This window comes from Lepisosteus platostomus, chromosome 16 (genome assembly GCF_059453375.1).
Source record: "Lepisosteus platostomus isolate fLepPlt1 chromosome 16, fLepPlt1.hap1, whole genome shotgun sequence".
Taxonomy (NCBI): domain Eukaryota; kingdom Metazoa; phylum Chordata; class Actinopteri; order Semionotiformes; family Lepisosteidae; genus Lepisosteus; species Lepisosteus platostomus.
Genome location: NC_142626.1, coordinates 21,527,972 through 21,549,208, shown reverse-complemented (window position 1 = coordinate 21,549,208; position 21,237 = coordinate 21,527,972). Strand labels below are relative to the sequence as shown.

General features: G+C 42.9%; 1 long non-coding RNA gene and 1 gene segment (V, D, J or C); one reads left to right on the top strand and one right to left on the bottom strand.

Moving 5' to 3' along the window:
- LOC148647025 (Ig kappa chain V-III region MOPC 63-like) overlaps positions 1 to 21,237 on the top strand; it is a 482,291-nt gene that overhangs the window by 335,884 nt on the left and 125,170 nt on the right.
- The window catches only part of LOC148647027 (uncharacterized), a 173,093-nt gene that overhangs the window by 83,567 nt on the left and 68,289 nt on the right, over positions 1 to 21,237 (bottom strand). The gene's annotated exons all lie outside the window — the stretch shown is intronic.

Below are 21,237 nucleotides of genomic sequence, written 5' to 3'. Positions count from 1 at the left end.
TTTTCTCCATGACGTTGAGAGAGAACAGCACCCAAACCATGGCCAGAAGCATCCACTTCGACAACAAAAGGCAAAGAAGGATCAGGGTGTTTGAGGATGGGGGTCATTGTGAATAGGTGTTTCAGGCGCTGAAATGCCTCTTCTGCTTGAGGGGTCCATTTACGTTGTCTTGTCTTGGAACACTGGAAGGGGGCGTCTCTGTGAGTGCAATTCTTACAGGTAGATGACAGCAATTCCTAATAGATCGGGGTCCCCAATTAAAATTTCTCTATGGGACCATGAAATGTTAGGGATTCGGTAAGAGAAACCGAAACCAGTTAATGAACCCACTTGCAGGAGCTGATAAAGCCTAGCCTTGATCCAATGAAAACAGTTGTCGACGAAACGAGCCGAGAGTCCAGGGGAAGCCAGAGATCCAAACAGGGAAAGAGTTACCGAAGGCAGACCGTGATCCGAAACTGAAGACGATAGAGCAATCCGAGAGTCCAGGGGAAGCCAGAGATCCAAAACAGGGAGTGAGTACCGAAGCCAAGCCGTGATCCGAAAAACCATAGTCAAAGGGGGAAAAACCGTAATCTTCCATTGCCAGGAGGCAGGGATTGTAACATCAGGTACATGGCAATAAGCATTGAACATCTGTGTCTTGAATAGACAGAATAAAATCAGAATAAAATTTAAAAAAAGTAAATTTAGGAAAATCTAAATTTTAAAAAATAAAGTTGCTTGTTCATTGCTTCATGAAACTCAAAAAAGTAAATAGGGAGCAGGAACTTGTTTGCCCCATCGATTTAACAGCACAGCTCTCTTCCCGAGACAAGAAAGAAGAAAGTGAGCCTCCACTTGCAACCAGGGATGACCAACATCCACCCCCAACACAAGTCCCATGGCTTGGTAACCCAGAAATTGAAGTTTCAAGGAGATGTTTTGTGGAGCAGTAGCAATGTTTGAAATTAAGTGTTTAGAAGAGTATAATGTTATTCTTGTCCTGTTCAGGGAATCACCCTGGCACTGCCTAAATCCATTGAATGTGACCATGATGGATGATGATCTCTTGTTTATCCCTCCTTGGTGATCTACTCTCCTTCCTTCAATCTCATCTTCAATTCACTCAAATTCTTGACCTTATTTTTTCATCACTGCACCATCAGATCAACCTGGACACCACCTGGCTCCTGTTCCTGCAGTAATGGAATGGCACCACCTTTTACTACAATGACTACCTCGGTCTCCCAGAGACATTCATCCCTTCACTGATAACACACGATCCATAGGCTCTGGGGCTTATGATGGAAAAAACAGTTTGTGGCCAACCGACCTCACAAACACTATTTCCTCAAATTCTTCTTTCTTATTCTTCTGCAGCACCCTGCAAACTTGCAAAATTGTAATGACAAGGCCTATTTTTTCACTTAAGCAATAAGGCATGTGAGGCCTTGCTATACCCGCAACCCTTTTAACTGTGACTATATCCACAATAAAGCACAGGCCTCGAGTGCCTTGTTACTTTTATAAAACAGTCCCCAATTATGCGATAAAATGATTTTTTATTAAAAAATTTATTTAACACAAAAATTAAGCTGTTTATGTTCCTCAGCCTGAGAATATAGTCCTGCATTGCTACTGAAGAGATAAGGGAGACACCTGGGAAGTGAGGTAATAACATCATTTTTTGTTTTGTATTTTTGCAAACTATGCAGTCTAGTGGCTTGAAGTTAGCTTTGCACCCAAATATTTAAAGATGCTGCCCTTGGTCAGTAAAATGAAGGGCATGTATTTGGTAAGCTGACTGTACACCCAGAACATGAAAAGAACTAACTGTTGTCTAGTCTGCAACTTAGATATAATTAATTGGCATCTGTTGCTGTCTTATCATTTGTTCAGAATGTGTCGTCATAACATGTTTGTTTTAAGGTATAAAAGACATTCTTTAGCAACTTATTTTTAAGTCCGGTGGTGGCAAGCCGGACTTCCATATGCGTATGAAATAAAAAGACTTCTGCTTCACAGACACCTGAACTTTGTCATTTGTATGACACAACACTACACAACACAGAAACACAGCAATAAGTAACTAACTAGCAAAGAGAGGACATTAGCTAGCCAATATGATAAAGGAATAAATTACTTTTTTTTGTTTATTTCTTTAGCACATTTGAACATTTTCATTGATCGTACAAGCATTGAAAAACTGTCCAATCCCTAGTTTGTCAGGCATTTTATTTTTCGTTGTGGGAGTGCTCCCACTTGTGCAGGTTTTAGTGCCTGCCGCCAGGATATCACTCCAGCGCTTTGTCATTAAAATTGGGTTTCCACTAATGCAGTAGCTAACTCTTGTTTTTATGTCTACTATAACAGACATAATCTCCCTTGCTTTTAACCAAGAGTTTAATAATTTCTAAGAACGAAAATGATTTAAACTATGCGACACTATCATTCAACGAGAGCACATAATATCACAAGGATGCTCCAGAGTGCAACAAAGACAGCAGAAGATCAGGTACCTGAGAATCCAAACTTTTTTATCTATGCTTTATCTACGCTAAGAAGTAGTCTTCAAAAGCCTATGCAATGTATTTGATTGACCGTTATTTATCAGTCAGCGCACTGATATTTCTTTATTACACAGTAAAATGTCAAAATTCCTTCCAGGGTGTGCGTATATCAGAGAATATAGCACGGCTTCAAAAGTGTATCAGCCAATCAGATTTCCGGACTGGAACTATCCCTTTTATAATTAGAATTAAGGTGCAATTAAAGATTTTTAATAATCTTTGTGTACCTTGACCATATAGCCTGGTGCCTGCCTGTGTAAATACTGTGTAAATACTGTACATAGGAATGTAAAAAGCTTGTGATCCTTATGATCTCAGCCACAGAATGACCTGGTGGTTTTCACATGTGGGAAAGTAAGAGAGGTGACTTTGTCTTCTGGATAACGACCCTTCCTACAACAGAGGCGATCTAAATTCCCAGGATGGATGTCCACTGCTAATGGCCGGATGTCTAGTTGAGAGCCATAGATACATTTGGAACTGATCTTAAAAGTCACAGGGAGCGTTCAATCACCCAAAGGAAGATCCACCAATGAGTGACCTTTAAGGTGGGCACCAGTGGTATACCCGATGGCATCTCAGACAATCACCAACTTGTGATACTACAAAACTGTAACTCAAGTCATTTTCCGCTGGTTAACACACTGACTCAATCTCTTCATCTAAACTGACAAACTGAATTTTCAACCATGGGACTACAAGCAGTCCGAGTCACTTTTCTCAGAGAAGCCAGGCTGAGAGAGTGTGTCAGTATAGTGCAGAATTCCAAGATATTCTTCCTGAAACAGAAGAAATCTTCTGTTTGTAAGCCCAACATTATCTTCGACGATCAACAAAATTAGACAGCTAGACTCTTTTTGTTGACATCCAGAATATCCAAGCACACTCTGAACAAAAACTATAGCACAGAATTACCTAAGTTCTCCTTTTGCCTAGCTTGCAGACACCTAGAGGAAAAACTGTGCACAAACTGCTTTTAAAGACCAAAGTAAAATTTCATTATTCACATCATAATTCTCAAGAGGTGTGCTATTATTCCAAACAAACATTTGATGTTTAGTTCATGATAGTTAATGCATATTTACTTGTGTCTGAGAATATGAATATGATTTAGTTTTATGAGACTGATATAACCTTTGAGCAGGATGGGATGGCAGACAGGGGGGCGTGACGGCTGTGATCTGGTCCTCAGGGGGCGTGGTGCAGGTGAACAAGTCCTAAGGTAGTCCAAAGGGGAAACTGGGGCACAGTCCAGGGTCCAGGAGCCAGGAGATTCAATCCGAGACAGACAAGATTAAAACCGGAATGGGATCTGGAACAGGAACAGGGACAGGGAACCAGGAGGATAAAAACAGTAATGAGGGCAGGCGCTCCAAGCCCCGGACTCAGCAGGTCAGAAAACCGTGATGAAGCTTATGCCGTCGGGTCTCTCCGGGATCCAGTGGTACACAGACTTCCTGCGCGTCCGTCTTCCAATGCAGAGCAGGGAATAGTGGGAGTTCCAGGCTTTAAATAATAACAAGGAAAACAAGGGACGGGTGAAATAAAATAGGAAAGGGTTGGAGCGCCCTTAAGAGGAGGGATGACGATTGTGACACAAATCCTCTTGAAATTTGCTGTTAAAATTAGAAATTGAAATGAAAACCCCCTTCTCCACCATGGTGTATTCCAACATGTGCCCAGTGCTTGCCAGGATAGGCTCGGGGCCACAGAAGCCCTGAACTGGACAAGCAATTACTGAAAGAGTTGTGATGTGATGTGAAAAAGGTACAACAAATGCCTGTTTACTTCTATTCTTTAACCTGTCACGATATATTGGTTTGGTTATTATCAGTTTTTACTTCAGCATGAGAAAAATATTTTATTTCCCTTCATCTTTTCCTGAGCACAGACATATCTGTGTGATCCTACAATTTAAATCTAGATGAATATTAGAATATTGTAATTTTGTTGTTGAGAACAGCTCTACTTGCCGCCATTTCAGACTATTTCTAAACATAAAGCTGAGCTCCTTTACGGGCTATGTCCTGTGTCATTACTTTCAGCCTTAGCTTCAGATCTCAGCTGACCTGCTGAGGGAGTTATTTCTATGTGTGTAACACTGGGGGGAGAGAGCTATTATTGAGTTAATGGTAACTCTGGCAGTAAAAATATGCTACATCTTCAGCCTGGACTCCTGTGATCGTCAGAGTGAAGTCAGTCCCAGATCCACTAACCCTGAAACGCTCTGGGAATCCAGACTGACAGGTAGTTGCTCCATAGATCAGGAGTTTAGGAGCTTCTCCAGCTTTCTGTCGATACCAGGCTAGTCTGTGCTTAGAGTCCTAAACTTACACTGCTGTTCACCGGATTATGAAATTAAAAAATCAAACAGCATATGGTAAAATATTTGGAACACTTTGTTACATAATTTAAACTTTCAGTGTTTTTTTGTTTTACACTAAATAATTAATTATTATCACTTTAACTATACTGATTTCAGCACAAATGCTTCGTTTGTGAACTGAGATAGATGAGTCAAAGATCCTCATATAGTTTGTAACATGTTTTAATGTTCTTCTGACTGTATCTAGAAGGAGCTGTTATTATTTAACACTATACAGGCACTTATCTAGTTATCTAATTACCTGCGTTTACATACTAGGAGACACAGTAGTGATACCTTCTGGTGCAGTTCTCGAGTCAGGGGCAGGAACTAAGATTTCTCTGTCACTGTCTGCAAGTCATGTAATTGAAAGACACTGCAGACAGCTAGTTTACTTTTAGATTATGATTGTTTCTGTTTGCATACAGTAATCCTGCTGTATCTGAACACGGAGAGACAAGTGCTACTTTAACCAGACTCTCCACACTCCACTCCATTCCAGCTTCCTCTGCTCCTTCTAAAGCTGCTCTCTGACTAGTCCTGCTATCCTGGGAGTGTTGATGCTAAACTGCTCATCTTGCTCTGTCACAGCACACAGCACCAAGCCTGTGTTTCCAGCTCTGACTGGCTACAAGTGCTTCTGAAGCAAGGAAGACAATTTGCATAGAAAAGACACTTTGCATTGGCAGTTAATGCTCTGGGAATGTTTATAGCCCTGTGAGTTTAACATTTCATGACTGAGAGCTGCCCTTCAGGGAAACAGAACCCACAGCAACAATGACCTTCATCACCATCTTCACCTGGACACTCCTCATCTCTGCTCAAGGTAGGAATGGGTCTGAAATATTTGATGAACGTAGTTTACAACTATAGGTAAAAATGAAATGTTTTGTATAAAACAGGAAATCAATGAAAAAAATATGATGATATTTACTATTTGAATTTAATTATGTTCTCTTTGTCATTTGCAGAATCCAGTGGACAGGTAACTGTGACTCAGACTCCAGCAGTGAAATCTGTTCTCTCTGGACAGACAGTCAATGTAAACTGTAAGACCAGTGCAGCACTATACAATAACAGATTCCTAGCCTGGTACTAAAAGAAAGCTGGAGAAATTCCTGATCTATGCAGCTACTATCCGTCAGATTGGGATCCCAGAGCATTTCAGTGGCAGTGGATCTGGGACTGACTTCACTCTGACCATCACAGGAGTCTGAAGATGCAGCAGATTACTAATGCCAGAGTGCTCACAGTGGTGGTGTACAGCAGATTATTACTGTCTGGCTCATTCCACTAGTGGTCTGTTCACACAGTGTTACACACCCGTACAAAAGCCTCCCTCAGCAGGACTGTACAGCGACTGCACTGCTGCATCTGGGACCTACTGCAGGTGCTGAGGATGAAGACAAAGACACAGGACACAGCCTGTGGAGGAGGCCACAGAAGCCTGTGTTGCAAAGAGACACAATGAGATTCATGTGTATTATTAAAAGATTACTATGTTATTTTACTTTATTAAAGGGAATAATGTTAATACAAACATGAAGTTACATTTCAAGAATAAAAAAATCAAAAACTAAAATACACCCACTGCTTAAGTATTCTCCCACAAAGTCTAAATTTGATGGAAGCAACACGAAAAGCAATAACTGTACATCTGTGACTCTTTTTTGGATACATTTTTGCCAACGCTGCACATCATGATGGAGCAATTTTTGTCTGTTCTTCTTCACAAATATACCCAAGCTCTGATCAACAGCAATTTTTAATTCTAGTCCTCTGTCTTGGTCACACATTGACATTTTCTTTCTTATTCTTGAGTCACTCCAATGCTGATTTAGCCTTATGATTTGGGTCATTGTCCTGTTCAAAGTTGAATTTTCATCTAAGAAATTAGAAATTTAGCAGAGTGAAGTTTTACTCTGACATCTGCTACTTTGCTCCATTAATTGCCACCTCACTCTTGACAAATGGAGTTTATTTAACAAAAGTTCGGAAGGGATGACAACAACCACACTCAATCATTCCCAGCTGTTGGTAATTAGCAATCACTCCCTTCATCCTTCCTCCACTGAACGCTATAAATACCAAATGCAATATTTCGTGCCACTTTTGCGTCCCACCTCCACCCCAACTCCACCTCTGCAGCTACTCCTTGGATACCTTGCGTGGGGGTCCTGGCCTCCTTGTCCTATGGCTAGGAGGTCGGCTCTTTGCCAAGCACGTTTAGCCAAATATTTGGTCCACAATAGATAATTACGCTTTGATCTTGGGCATTGTCATTCCTAGTGAAGTCTCCCAGTTCCTGCTGAGGAGAAACAGAACTATAACCTGAAGCTGCTCCACCAGGCAAATTCTAGTTTAGTCTCATGAATGTTTTGCAGTAACACTGTGCTGAATTTTATTTCAGTAATGCCTTCAGTATTTCCATAATGGTTTTCTTCTTGCTTCTGACATTAAGCTAGCACAGTTTCCCTCCTGGGAAAGTTAAAGTTGCTCCTGGAAAAGGTGATAGTTAGACCAGTAGGTCATAATGACCCAGTACAGTAATAAGAACAACATACTATAAAGAAGGCAAAGTGTGCCATTGAACTATGTAGCTCTCTCATAGCTGCTGTTGGCCTCTAGGTGGCATCACTCACCAGTTTTTTGACCTGGCTGCTCAGTTTGGAGGAACAGTCTGATCTAGGCAGGGTCTGAGTGGGACAATAACCTTCAGAGAGCTTCACCTGGTAACATTCAACACCTCCTGCACATCATACATGGGTCTACAGCCTCCCTTTCTACTGATCTTCGGCTAAATGGAAGATCTTGAGATCTTGGAATTTAAGATGGTGACATGCAAGGATGCAGCAGGTGATCCGGATCTGGAAAAAACGGTGCTAAATCTGTTCCACTGTTAAATGTTGTCTCTTGTCTGAATTTTTCAAACGTCTATGATCATCTGACCCTACTGGAAATTGGAAAACAATGCAAAGACTATCCGCCGAGTATTCTGATGGAGAAGCTATGTAGGCTTGGCTTACTGAGATCGTCAGGTCCTGGGACAGCGGCGCAACTTGTCCAAGAAAGGAGGTGCCAGAGGCAGTGTGAAAGGAAACAGAAACAAGGCAAGAGGGCTGGAATGTAAGCTAATCCTAGCAGACTGTCTCTCCCGTCAATTTTACTTTCCAACGGATATGCCCATTCAGCTACAGATGCAGCCATTCAAAACGTGTGAGGTACACCACGGTTCCATGCAGTGGGCGTATCGCATCCTAATGCGGCATGACACATATGATGTCATATCGGAAAGTATCCGGAATCACCTTGTAAAACCGCCAGGAGGAGCCAATAAAGCTTAACCTCTCATGTACAACATTTGAGCTTTTAAATTTAAACTGTGTGTTACAGCATGTTAATCATCAGTCATTAAGAAGTTGGTATATTTTATGAAAGCATTATTGCTCAGTTGGGCAAAAGTGCACAACCTACCTTTATCATAAATATTTTAATTATGCAGAAATATTTTATGCATCAAAGACTTGACCGAAGATATTACTAATAGTATTAATAATGAATGACCTTGGAAAAACATTACACTTTTCCACATTATTTGTAACCGTCATTTTAAATGAAAAGACTTTATTTTTTCATCGACAAAAAGTAACACCACAGCATTTCGTTGATCTAACTAACAAGGACGGGACATTAGCTAGCCAATAGGATAAAGGAATAAATTACTTTTTTTGTTTATTTTTTAAGCACATTTATTTGAACATTTCCATCGACTGAAAAACTGTCCAGTCCCTAGTTCGCTGGGCATTTTCTTTTACTATAACAGACATAAAAACTCCCTTGCTTTTAACAGAGCGTTTCATAATTTCTAACAATGCAAATTATTAAAACTGCAACACTTATCATTCAACCAGAGCTCAAAACATCACAAGGATCCTGAAGAGAACAACAAAGACTGTTGTAACGTTGCCATAGCCAAAATGTAATGTAGAGTGCTCTCTGAAGGCACCAGTTCTGTAGGGTTTGGGCATTTACTGGGACAATTATAAATCGTAGCAGTAAATCACAAAATTGATTCTTTTGATGGCCTTAGAATCCAACCATGCGATAAAACTCAAACAACGCACACACACAGGTACTAATACACGAGGATAAATTAATACATAGAATATGCATATAAACCTAACAGATCTTATCGAGAGGGTTATCAGAATACAAAAGGTATATATTCAGTCAGTTTCAAAGTGTTACACATATCAAGAGGACATACGTTCAGTATATCATTCATTTAGACCGTTTCATAAATGAACTTGGTTATAACTTCTACATTATATACTCAAAACAAGTACATAACTCTTAGGAATTAAATTGATATCAACTGGTTGGGATAACAATTGAATTCTCGAGCTGTAATGCATTGAAGTTGAATACTCATCCAATCTCTGGGGATTCAGATCTCCTGCGGGCACAAAGAAACAGTTGCAGGCTTGTTGCTGTCCAATCCGCGCTCTCTGGCTAGGTGCCAGGCTGTGCTGTGCGGCTTGCGACGGTGCGCTGCTGATGCTCACTGACCGGCTAGTTAGTGTTGGCTTTAACTAGCAAAGTTTGTGCACAGGAGAAAAGATGGCTGTGGGTCCCAGCAAGTCAGGAAGAAGACTGGTTCGTTCCTGATGAAGCGCTAGTTCTGAATAGTGATTCAGCTGTCCACAGTTCTGACCTGTTCATGAGGCCTGCTGCTGGTGCTAACCTCAGGTGGATCCTCTGGTTACTCTCTGGCAACCTCCGCTCTCGACTCTTAGAACAAAGGAAAGTTCTGGCCCTCGGACACACTGGCCGTTCCGTGGTTGTCCGGGCTGAGTCTCAGGATGGTCAGGAGGCGCGCTGCGAGAATGTCCTGCCCTTGGGAGCCTTCTGCTCCTGGGCCATCCTGCCCTGGAATTCTCCTTTGAATTCCCTTTAGAAAAGTCCACAGACTTCTCCACTGAATCCTCCTGAATCTCTTACTGAATCTCTCAGGCTCTCTGTGTTGCCTGTTTTTACCTGGAGGAACTTCAGCTCGTTGATTGGCTGAAAGTTCCATGGGCATCAGAGTCCCACGTGGGTTACTCGGCCCTACCAGTCCCTGATTGGTTGATCAAGGTGAGATTTGAGTCACTTACTCCTGACACTTAGGAATGCAGTCCAGATGTCCATCTGGCACTCCCTAGACAGATAGGCACCAATGGATGACCATTGATCATGATAGCCAGGCTTAGCTAAGTGCATCCCCCTTTGGGAGCTGTCCTAGGAAACCTTAAATCAAAGGAAACCTTAAATCAGCCTGCATGAATAGTTTCTCTGTGGCTGCACCACAGAGATGAACAGAGAAATGGGGCCTCATTTGGGAAGGCTCAGAACACTTAATTATTTCTTATTAATAAGCCTCTCCGCTACATATCCCCCCTTTTTGAAGGTCACGAGGTCCTGAGGTGTTGTTGCCTTCAAAACAAAACAGAGTTAAGTGATGTCCCTTGCCATTAGAACATTAACCTTAAATGTCCACATTACTCCTTGAGAATTCATACCGGAACCAGCATTGGGACAAACAGGATGAATAACATCTGGAGTATGTATAAACACGGTAGGAGACATCGTCTCAGTCTAGGCATTACACATCAGGAAGTTCACTGTCAATATCTGATACCTCTGTAGTAGATATTTGGGGAGAAATCACTTCCTTTCTTTTGACATGCTACCTTTAACTCATTCGTGCTACCCGAAGTACATCTTGATGAAAGAGTACAGCATTCAGAGTACATCCAAGTCATGATCCAGCTACCCGGCAGTAGTGTTACAATAACAACAGTTCCTGTTCCCAGCCCCCCGATAAACCACGACACCTGTGTTTGGTATCTGCTAGGGTGATTTGGAGGTTTGTTCCATTAAAGCAAACTAACTACCTGTACCTCTTCAGGGCTTACTGTTTCTTGGATTTCTATCCAATTCAATAGTGTGGCACCTGAAGGCATCCACGACCTCAAGTTTGGACTTATATTGTCTGGTTCTAGACAGTACAGTGTTAAGTTCAAGAGCACTGTGGCCTCCTCGGGAACTTGCAGGAAAACTATTTGGTTAGGTAGCTGCATTGTGGTAGCTGTATCATGCCTGTCACAAGTCATGGTGACAGTTAAATGTGGTGTGCTGACCAGCCATTTACTTCCCACCTGCTCTTCATGGGGTTCATTAACCTCCCTCTGCTCGTTAGTAGCTTTACACCCTTCATTGGTGAATCGTTTAGACACAGCCAATGGATAGCTTTGGTAGCCATACCCATCTCAAGATTTGGAACCGAATTCAATCTTGGTTTGGCTTCTGGGTGAGCTATGAACGATGAGGTTAATGTCACATGCTCCTCTACTGAGAAGAGTGGAATCAAGTGGGTTGGGAATTGTGCCATGGCTAGACTGGCTACAGTGGCACTAAGCTCCCTTAACATGTCTTGTGTCAACATTCTGGCCTGTTGCACACAAGCATAAACCCACTGTATAACACCAACAATCATGTCCACTGGTTGGGGAATAAGGTTTAACCCTGTTGCATAGGACGTTGCCTGTAGGGTTTTCCCTAAGCTTTCCAACTTTTGCTGCTGTCGATACAGTCTGTCACTAACCTCTGGCATCTCCTTCACCTGCCTTCTTGGGGCAGTCAGGGGGAGAGTGCCAGTGGCACACAAACCTACCAGAAAAAGCAAACGCACAACAGTGGCGGCAGCAATCAGTCCTCCCAAAAGTCTTTTCGGGTGGCTGATCCCAGTCATCTCCTTCTGAGTGACTGTTGCCTTTCTAAGCTGGCACCGCGTGTACATGGTGTCTTTCTCAGTATGCCCTGTGGCATCTTGGGCACCACCATCCTGGAAATCTGGGGAAATCTGACGCAGCTGCTGATGCTGCTCCTCCTTTTCCAGGGCATCTGCTTTTTCAATTTGTTCATGCCTGTGCTCTAGGAACCCTGCAGGGGGTGGTGCAGCGGTGGAGCATGCCTGACCCTTGGCTGAGTGGTCATCTGGAGCACCTGAGTGATCTGGGATTGTTACCCCATTCTCACTGTTCAGGTCCACCCTGCACACTTCCTGATTGAGGAATCCCTCTATCGGCATGTTTACAATCGTTCCCTGGGCATGGGTGTAGGACACCTGCTCGCTCCCCCCTTCCCTCGCTAGGGGTTCAGGGAGCTGCCCCAGCAGTGGGATAGCTAGTTCACTGTCTTTGAACTTACTATCACCCACCAGGCCCATGTCAGTGCAGGCAGGGATTCTGACACCCCTCTTTGCGATGTCCTGCACTGGCAGGCGGGTGGCTTGACCATCCAGCTCCAGTCTGGGTGGACCACTGTTGGTCAGACTCAGACTGACAAACTGAGCTGGTGGCTGTAAGAAAACCGGCTCGGCTTTCATTCCCTGTCCCTTCCTGGGGACTGGGTGTGTTGGCAACCCTGCCATTGAGGCTGGAACAATCAGGTCAGTCTCACTCACTACCTGGTAGTTGTGAGAAATAATGTTACCTGACTGCAGGTCCCCTGGGTCACAGCAGAGGGAATCAGCATCTGGGATCAGGTGTGTCCACAGCGCAGTAGTCTCAGCTTCGATCTGGACCTCCTGTCTAACCTGTGAATGTTGCACCAGGGGCACCTGGCAGTGGCCCTGTGACAGCTGCTCAAGCAGATCCTCACTAACAGAGGACCTCTCAGGGCTAAGGGTGAGGGCTACATCACCAACCTGCTCTCCTGCCATCTGGATCCCTTCCACCACTGCGGGGTGGTGTTCCTGACCCCTCTTGGGTGCCAGGGTGCACAGGGAAAGCTCCTTTTCATCGTCAGGTGGGGAGATCTGCTCCTCTTTAGGGATGTAAAAGGGGTGTGCTTTACCTGGTGGATCAGGCGGCTGCTTGTAGCACCGCTCCGGTGGCAGGGAGGCTGTTGGGACCTCAGACGGGACACGACTTCCCTGTATATCCGGGGAACAAGAAAATATTTTTATTTCTTGTCCAGAGGGAACAGAAGGAATCTTCACTTAGGCTTCTGTGTTCGGTGGGCACTGTGTGAGCACAGTCTGCCTCTTGGCCCCCCTTTCCTTCTGTACAGAAGGCTTATGAGCCTTGACCTGTTTCCACACTTTGCGTTTCTGGTGATCCACCAAAGGTTCCTCTCTGAGTCGCATGCCCTTTTCTTTTTCTACCCGTTTAAGCTTGCCGTGTGACATCAAAAACCTTTCAACCTCAGTGTCAATCAGTGTCTCACTTGATAAAACATCTCCCATGGCAGATTTGAAGTAAAAGCTTCCTGCTTTTCCTCTCTGTTTTACTGCCTGCTCTGTGACTTCAGGGGTGGAGTCAGCACTCGCTTGGGAGTGGCTGACCTTATCCAGGCAGGAACCCTTCCGCTCAATCAGATAGACTGAGGGAGGGAGAGGGGGCGGGTCTCCGCCTCCTCCAGTGGAGAGTATCAGCTCATTCACGCTTCCGGCAGCCTTGGGGAGTGGTTGTCCCTGTCCTAATAAAGCTTGTTCAAGCCTGGCCAGGCGGGCGGCTACTGAATCCTTTTGTTCAGCCTTTTCTAGCCCTTTCCCTCCCCCGGTGTTCTCATGGCACTTAGGACGCTGGGTGCGGTCCTGTGTGCCTGCTTTGGAACAGGGCTTAGCCAGCTCAGGAGCCTGTGCTCCTTCGAGCAGGAGGGAATTAACCCTGCTGGCTCTGACGGCGAACACAGTCGCTTTAACAGCTTTTTGCTCAGAGCGACTTTGGACATCATACTCCCAGGCTTTCTGCACGAATCTCTTAATATCAGTCATTTTCATGGTCTGTGCATCTGTATGCATTAAGATCATCTTTCTGACTGACGGGTGGAGATTCTCAATGAATAAACCCTTGAAATGTGTGTTCTCTTCGCAACCCTCATCTTTTCGCCCTGCAAAATAAGTTCGTCTAAGTCTCTCGTAATATTCGCGAGGGACTCTGCTCTCTCGTGCTTAATGTTAAGGGCAGCAGCTATCGCAGCAGTTGGGTCAATAAACGCACTGTATTCTTCGATAAGTGCTTGACACAGCTCCTCAAAATCATTACAGACTTCTTTCATCTGCCTAGCCATCCACTCATGTACAGCTCTGCTGGTAGTTTTTCTAACCAGAAACACTTTCTCCTGTTCTGTGGCGTTTGGCAGGTACTGCAGGGTATACCTGAGGTCTTGAATATAACTCTCGATATTATTCTCTGACACTGCGGGGTCAAATCTCTCTATGTCCTTCGCTAGCTCTCTCAGAGAATGGAGGTTTATTCTCCTAGCTTCTCCGCTGACGGAGATATGGCAGAGATCGTGGTCAGACCTGTCGCTGCTAGAGAGAGTGCTTAATAGCGACTCGAATTCAGACCTTTTAGCAACCTTCGTTAAACTTAAAGAGTATTACTTTTAAGTATGAAATCACAGTTTTACCACAGAAAACCACAGGATCAAATATGCAATCAACCCGGTAGATCGCAAAAGATCACAAAACAATCAAGCACTGCTTAAAGAGCAAGGGGAACTTTTTTCCTTTCGGCTTTCAGCACACTGTATTATCGTGTATGAAACCCGCGGCGTTTTATATGAATTATTCCGCTTGGTTGACTCATTTCAGTCTTGCCACGGCCGTCCAGGGACGCCAAATATGTAAGGTTGCCATAGCCAAATTAAATGTAATGTAGCTCTCTGAAGGCACCAGTTCTGTAGGGTTTGGGCATTTACTGGGACAATTATTTATCGTAGCAGTAAATCACAAAGTTGATTCTTTTGATGGCTTTAGATTCCAACCATGCGACATAACTCAAACAACGCACACACACAGGTACTAATACACGAGGATACATTTATTAATACATAGAATATGCATATAAACCTAACAGATCTTATCGAGAGGGTTATCAGGATACAAAAGATATATATTCATTCAGTTACGAAGTGTTACACATCAAGAGGACATACTGTACGTTCAGTATATCATTCATTTAGACAGTTTCGTAAATGAACTTGGTTATAACTTCTACATTAGATACTCAAAACAAGTACATAACTCTTAGGAATTAAATTGATATCAACTGGTTGGGATAGCAATTGAATTCTCGAGCTGTAATGCATTGAAGTTGAATACTCATCCAATCTCTGGGGATTCAGATCTCCTGCTGACTCAAAGAAACAGTTGCAGGCTGTTGCTGTCCAATCCGTGCTCTCTGGCTCGGTGCCAGGCTGTGCTGTGCGGCTTGTGACTGTGCGCTGCTGATGCTCACTGACCGGCTAGTTAGTGTTGGCTTTGAGTTTGTGCACAGGAGAAAAGATGACTGTGGGTCCCAGCAGGTCAGGAAGAGGACCGGTTCGTTCCTGATGAAGAGCTAGTTCTGAATAGTGATTCAGCTGTCCACAGTTCTGACCTGTTCACGAGGCCTGCTGCTGGTGCTAACCTTGGGTGGATCCTCTGGTTACTCTGTGGCAACCTCCACTCTAGAATCTTAGAACAAAGGAAAGTTCTGGCACTTGGACACACTGGCCGTTCCGTGGTTGTCCGGGCTGAGTCTCAGGATGGTCAGGAGGCGCGCTGCGAGAATGTCCTGCCCTTGGGAGCCTTCTGCTCCTGGGCCGTCCTGCCCTGGAATTCTCCTTTGAATTCCCTTTAGAATAGTCCACAGAATTCTCCACAGAATCCTACTGAATCTCACTGAATCTTACTGAATCTCTCAGGCTCTCTGTGTTGCCTGTTTTTACCTGGAGGAACTTCAGCTCGTTGATTGGCTGAAAGTTCCATGGGCATCAGAGTCCCACGTGGGTTACTCGGCCCTACCAGTCCCTGATTGGTTGATCAAGGTGAGATTTGAGTCACTTACTCCTGACACTTAGGAATGCAGTCCAGATGTCCATCTGGCACTCCCTAGACAGATGGGCGCCAATGGATGACCATTGATCATGATAGCCAGGCTTAGCTAAGTGCATCCCCCTTTGGGAGCTGTCCTAGGAAACCTTATCAAAGGAACCTTAAATCAGCCTGCATGAATAGTTTCTCTGTGGCTGCACCACAGAGATGAACAGAGATGGGACCATTTGAGAAAGCTCAGAACACTTAATTCTTTCTTATTAATAAGCCTCGCCACTACAGTGCATTCGTTTAGCGCCCTGTAACATTTCCCCATCGGTACAACCTTCATTCAACAAACCGTACACACTCCCGGCGAAACACAGATTACCACCCGTGTAATCTAAGTCGATAAGGTGCGCTTTTTTCTGAGCAATTACTCGGCTGTACAGAACAGATTTAAATCTTCGGCGGGCACCCCCCTGCATATTCTTAAGTATCGTCACCACTAATCGGAGGCTGTCATCGGTGAGAACTTCTGTGTGGCTCTGTAAGAGGTCTGAGATGTGGCTTAAAAAATCGGCAGCATTTAATTCTCTGGGGTGTCTCCTGCGTGAGAACAAGGGTTTGTTAAAACCACCCGCAGTCAAACGCAGCTGTACAGAATCATTCGCCCCGATGTTTGGAGAAAGTTCATCCAATATTCTCTGGACTGCACCATGCACAACTTCTATAGCTTGTACATACGAGGCTATTCTGTCGAGATTAACAAAACGAAATTCTTCATGGTGCTCTGTGCTCTAAAATTATTATAAGACCTGTTTTAACTATGTATACACTCCAGGAAAACTAAGGGGTCTCTATTCGCCCCTGCACCGCCACCAACCTGATTCAGATCGTTCAGCACAACCGGTTCTCGGTTTTCAAAGTTACCGACATCCTGTTCTGCTACAGCACCCCAGGCCATTAAGTTATTTTCTACCACTGCATTCTCATTACGTGGTTCGGGTGGCCCTTGGGAAATCTGATGCCTCTCTCTGAATCTTTTATGGCGCAACAAATATGCTTTTGCCAGTTAAATTCTTTTATTAATGTACAAATGTTTGATGTTGGCAAGCGGTCGGTCTTTTAAACACTTTTAAGACCGCATGTTTAGTCATTTATCCCTGGGGGTCTTCGCCAATTAACCATGAAATAGCATTATCAGGTTATGAAATCCAGAGTTTAGAGTGGCATCCTCTTTAGAAAATACGTCTAAGAGGCTAGCATCGTAAACCTGGATCGGTTTTGGAAACACGGAATGCACACTTGCTAAAGCTGCTCTTAGATTCTCTAAATCCCGCTTTTTATCCACCTCATTAGTGCCCACCGTTGATAGTAACTGTGCAATATACTGCACTGAGTCTCACACATCACCAAACACAAAGTCTCTAATTGCGTTATTATTTCTCTCCTAACGCTTGACACGTTTGGTTTTGGGCAGAGTATTAACAGCTGGCTTCGATGCAGTCATCACCTTAGGGTCCGATGTTTCTGCCACATTTGTTTCACCGCTTGTCGATACAGCTGCTGTGTAAATAAATAAAAGACTTTTTAATGCCACGCCAATGCTCCATATCTCAAAATCAGAAAACTACACTGTGATAAAAATAAGACTTTTCAACACAACAATAAATGAAATCTAAACTGTCAAAGTCAGAAAACTACGATAACTATGATAAAAACGCCACACATGTGGCGCATCCTTACACAAAGGGCTGCGGGTGAATGGAACAAGTTACCCGGACATGTTGTTACAAGACTGTGGTGGCACTACTGGGTCAAGCAGCATGGTTAACGGCATATAGACCCATGGCACAGATCAGTCGCTTTTAACTTTAAGGCTAAGCAGTTTTAAATTAAGGCTTTTTAACAATCCCAAACAGAAAACTATGCGAACTAGGATCTTTCAATGAATTAACATTCTAACAAAAGAAGTAACGGTTGCCGTAAGTGGATCATAACACATCTTGACCACGCTTAAATTATATTAAACTTTGGTTGTTAATTTGAGACGTTTTGAGCTCCTTGACCCCGTTAACGTCTTAGCGTTGCGTCGCAGTTTATTTTTTGAAGGTTTGGGTTCTGCACAGAGAGAGAAAATACCATTAGTGAAAGAACTCCGCAAATTACCAAAAAATAGAAAAACGGTGGGAAATTTTATTATAGACATGTTTAAATTGGCTTGCTAAAAGAATGTTTTTATATAATACCGACCTCTTCTCCCAAGTCTGATAATATGTTCCGCACCCTCTTGTATAACGTGAACATCTGCATGTGTCTCCACAAGGTTTTGCGGTGGTATTGTAAACCCCAAACAAGGTTTTTTAAACATGTAGTGACTTGTCCCTTCGCCCGCGTTTGTGGAATAGACACATACGTGTATTGGTGTGGAGAAAGTACCCCTGTGTCTTTAAGACTCACATGGTCATAAAGCGTTATTCAACACATTGTCGTAATTACTCACCAGTGTTGGCTTGCGCCATAACTGGTCTTTTTACAGCTGTTGTTTTCGGGGCTAATGGAAATGAATGGATACACACAGTCACAACCACATTACTGAACAACTCCTTGGTAATTCCATTATAATAATTCAATATTGCCTAGTATACAAATATTATACAACGTTTTGCAACTATAGCTAACATGAGACGTGCACCGTGACATTGTCATTTTCTCACAATAAGCCAGATATACATACCGCTGTAATTCATGGAGTCCTCGTCTTCGTCTATCAAATCGAACAGTGTTAAGTCTGTAAATAGACTATCTTCAGACTGTTGTAATTGATTGGTGTAATCTATTCTGACAAGTTAGTCGATAACGCGAGACTGTAAGAATTGGAATCCAGCCAAAACTTCGCCTGTTACACTGCTGGTACTTATACCCAAACCGATAGATATTCTCTTCTAAGAAACACACATGGCCCCCCCATAAAACCATTAATCTTAGGTATCATTGGCCGTGCATGTACTGGGCTGTAGAAATTATTTTAAGAAACATTTTAGAAAATGTTTTAGATCGTTATAATGTTAAAATCTATATTATTTTAAGACATACAACGGTGTCTATATTTCACAGCGGTTAAAACGTGGTGAAAATGTGCCCTTGATCTGTGTTTGATTCACCAACAGACCACTAAGAATATTATTAAGCAAAATGTTTTTTATTAACAGTATCGCTATAAGAAAACGCATCTATTCTTTATAGCGACATGTTTACAAACCAAGCTTGACGTTTTGAGGTTTTATTTTTTCGCGATGCGATGTTAAGAACATTTTTGCGTGAAATACATGTGGTGATTATAAATTAGAAAACTTTACATGAATATAAAATGTATATACAAAACAGCATTTAAAACAAATGAAAAACTATAACTCCTATATTTATTGTCACTGTTAATTGTACCCTCTTAAAATTTAAAAATTTTACCCCCACCCCCGCTAGGTGGGCAATTTTAACACCCCCACTCTGCATTCCAGAGCCTTTAACTACTGTGACACCGACCCCCCACCTCTCCCAAATATCTCTAATATGTGATTTTAAAACTTTAAGATCAATCCGTTAAAGAAGAACAACACCCCATCATTTGTTGCCTGTTAATACTTTAAATACTTTTACACTTGTGGTGTGTGGAAATTAATTTCAAACTTTCGAAAAAAGCTGTCGCGAATGTGTTATTAAAAATAAGCTGTGTCTTATTACATTATTTTAAAAACTTTAAGACCAGCCCCGCGTGTTTAAAAATTTATTTTCTGGGCAAACACATCATTTGTGTTTGTGTTGTGTGTTAATACTTTTAAAGTTTAAAACTTATAAACTGATAAGTGAATACTTTTCGCTCTCAATAAAACAATGTTCTAAAACAACACAACCAATTGAAAAATGTCTTGTGTTATGTAGGCCTGGTTACACCATTGGTGCATATTCTTAAACGCTCCGGCTTGACAGGGTCGCAGCGCGTCCCTGGAGCTGTCATACACCGCCCGTTTTTGGAAGCTGCGAAGATGACTTCTTTGTGTGGAGACACATCGGGGTCCGCTGCTCTACAAAGTGAAGAGGTAGGCGGCTAAAATATTTTTTCTGATCGTGCAATTGTTGTATCGGCACTTAGCATATGTCATTTTAATACTTGGTCTTCTTTTTAGCAAAACCCGACCCCGCCCTCTGCGCCCTGTGACAGCAGCGGGGGTGTGAGTTCAGCTGGGGTACCAGATGTTGAAGAACTGCCGGGTGTTAGTGATACCTCGCTACAAATGGTAAATATTAACGAAAAACCTTAGCTCAAAAGTGCGTTAAATGCTCGATATTTTAGCTACAAAGCATGTCTATTTTGTTAAGCCTTCCTTTTCTTTTTCCTTTAATAGAATAAAGAGGAGGTCGACGGGTCAATCTTCAGACTACCAGCACAACTGAATGTTTCGTGTCTATGGTTGTGTGTTCGACCAAATGTTAATAAAGCTGATGCCCAACCAGGTTTAGCTAACAATGTCCCTAATGAGCCCGATGTTATGGCCCAGATTGTGAAAGCAGTAGTTTATTGCATCTTCAAACACTGTTTAAAGGGGGTCCTGGCTGATGACTGCCCGGCCTGTTTGATTGACCATCCCGGTCAGCGGGGCCACACATGACTGTCTGTCGGCTACACAGATGGGTTTGAAGATGTGACGTTTGCCGCTTTAGAAATTTATAAGTCTCTCGGTTTAGCCCGAATTTTATCGGCTGTTCTGTACACCGCCAGGTGTCTGGGTTCGTACACCATTACAAATGACACTGAGCGGGGCATAATACAGTTGCTGAAAAACATAATTGACGACCACTTCCCAGACGCGCATGTACACACCATACTTGAACAGCTGGACGAAAAATTAGTAGACGTGACTTTTGATGCGTTGCAAAAGAAACACTATTCTTATTTTTACAGACGCAAAAAAAAAGATCTATGTAAAATGTGAATACTAAAATGTGTTTTACAGACCCGGGTGTGCCATCGTCCGAAGAATAAAGAATTTCGAATGTATACGTCTGAATTCTTACTAAGAGTGCTTTACACACTTCTCTCTACAAAGCTTGATATGAAAAACAAAGAGCCGAATGCTAATGTCCTTAAATTTGTTAAAGAGATAGATGTGTATGTCAAGAACTTGAGTTAAATTATTGCGGATCTGATGTTTTCAGATCAGAAATGGAAGCCTGGGGGGTTCTACAGTGTGTATTCCAAAATACAGTGTGTTTTGCACAGAACCTGTGGTAACACCATCCCACTGATTACGAAGGCAAATTTTTTTGCTGTGCTAGATCGGATCGCACAATATGGTTCGCATGGTTTTAGACATGGGGAGCGGAAGAGGATTATGAATGCTTTTTCAGATGCCTCAAAGTTTCTAAGCAATGTTAGGGTGGTGGTTACGTGTACCGAACAAATTTTCTGCACC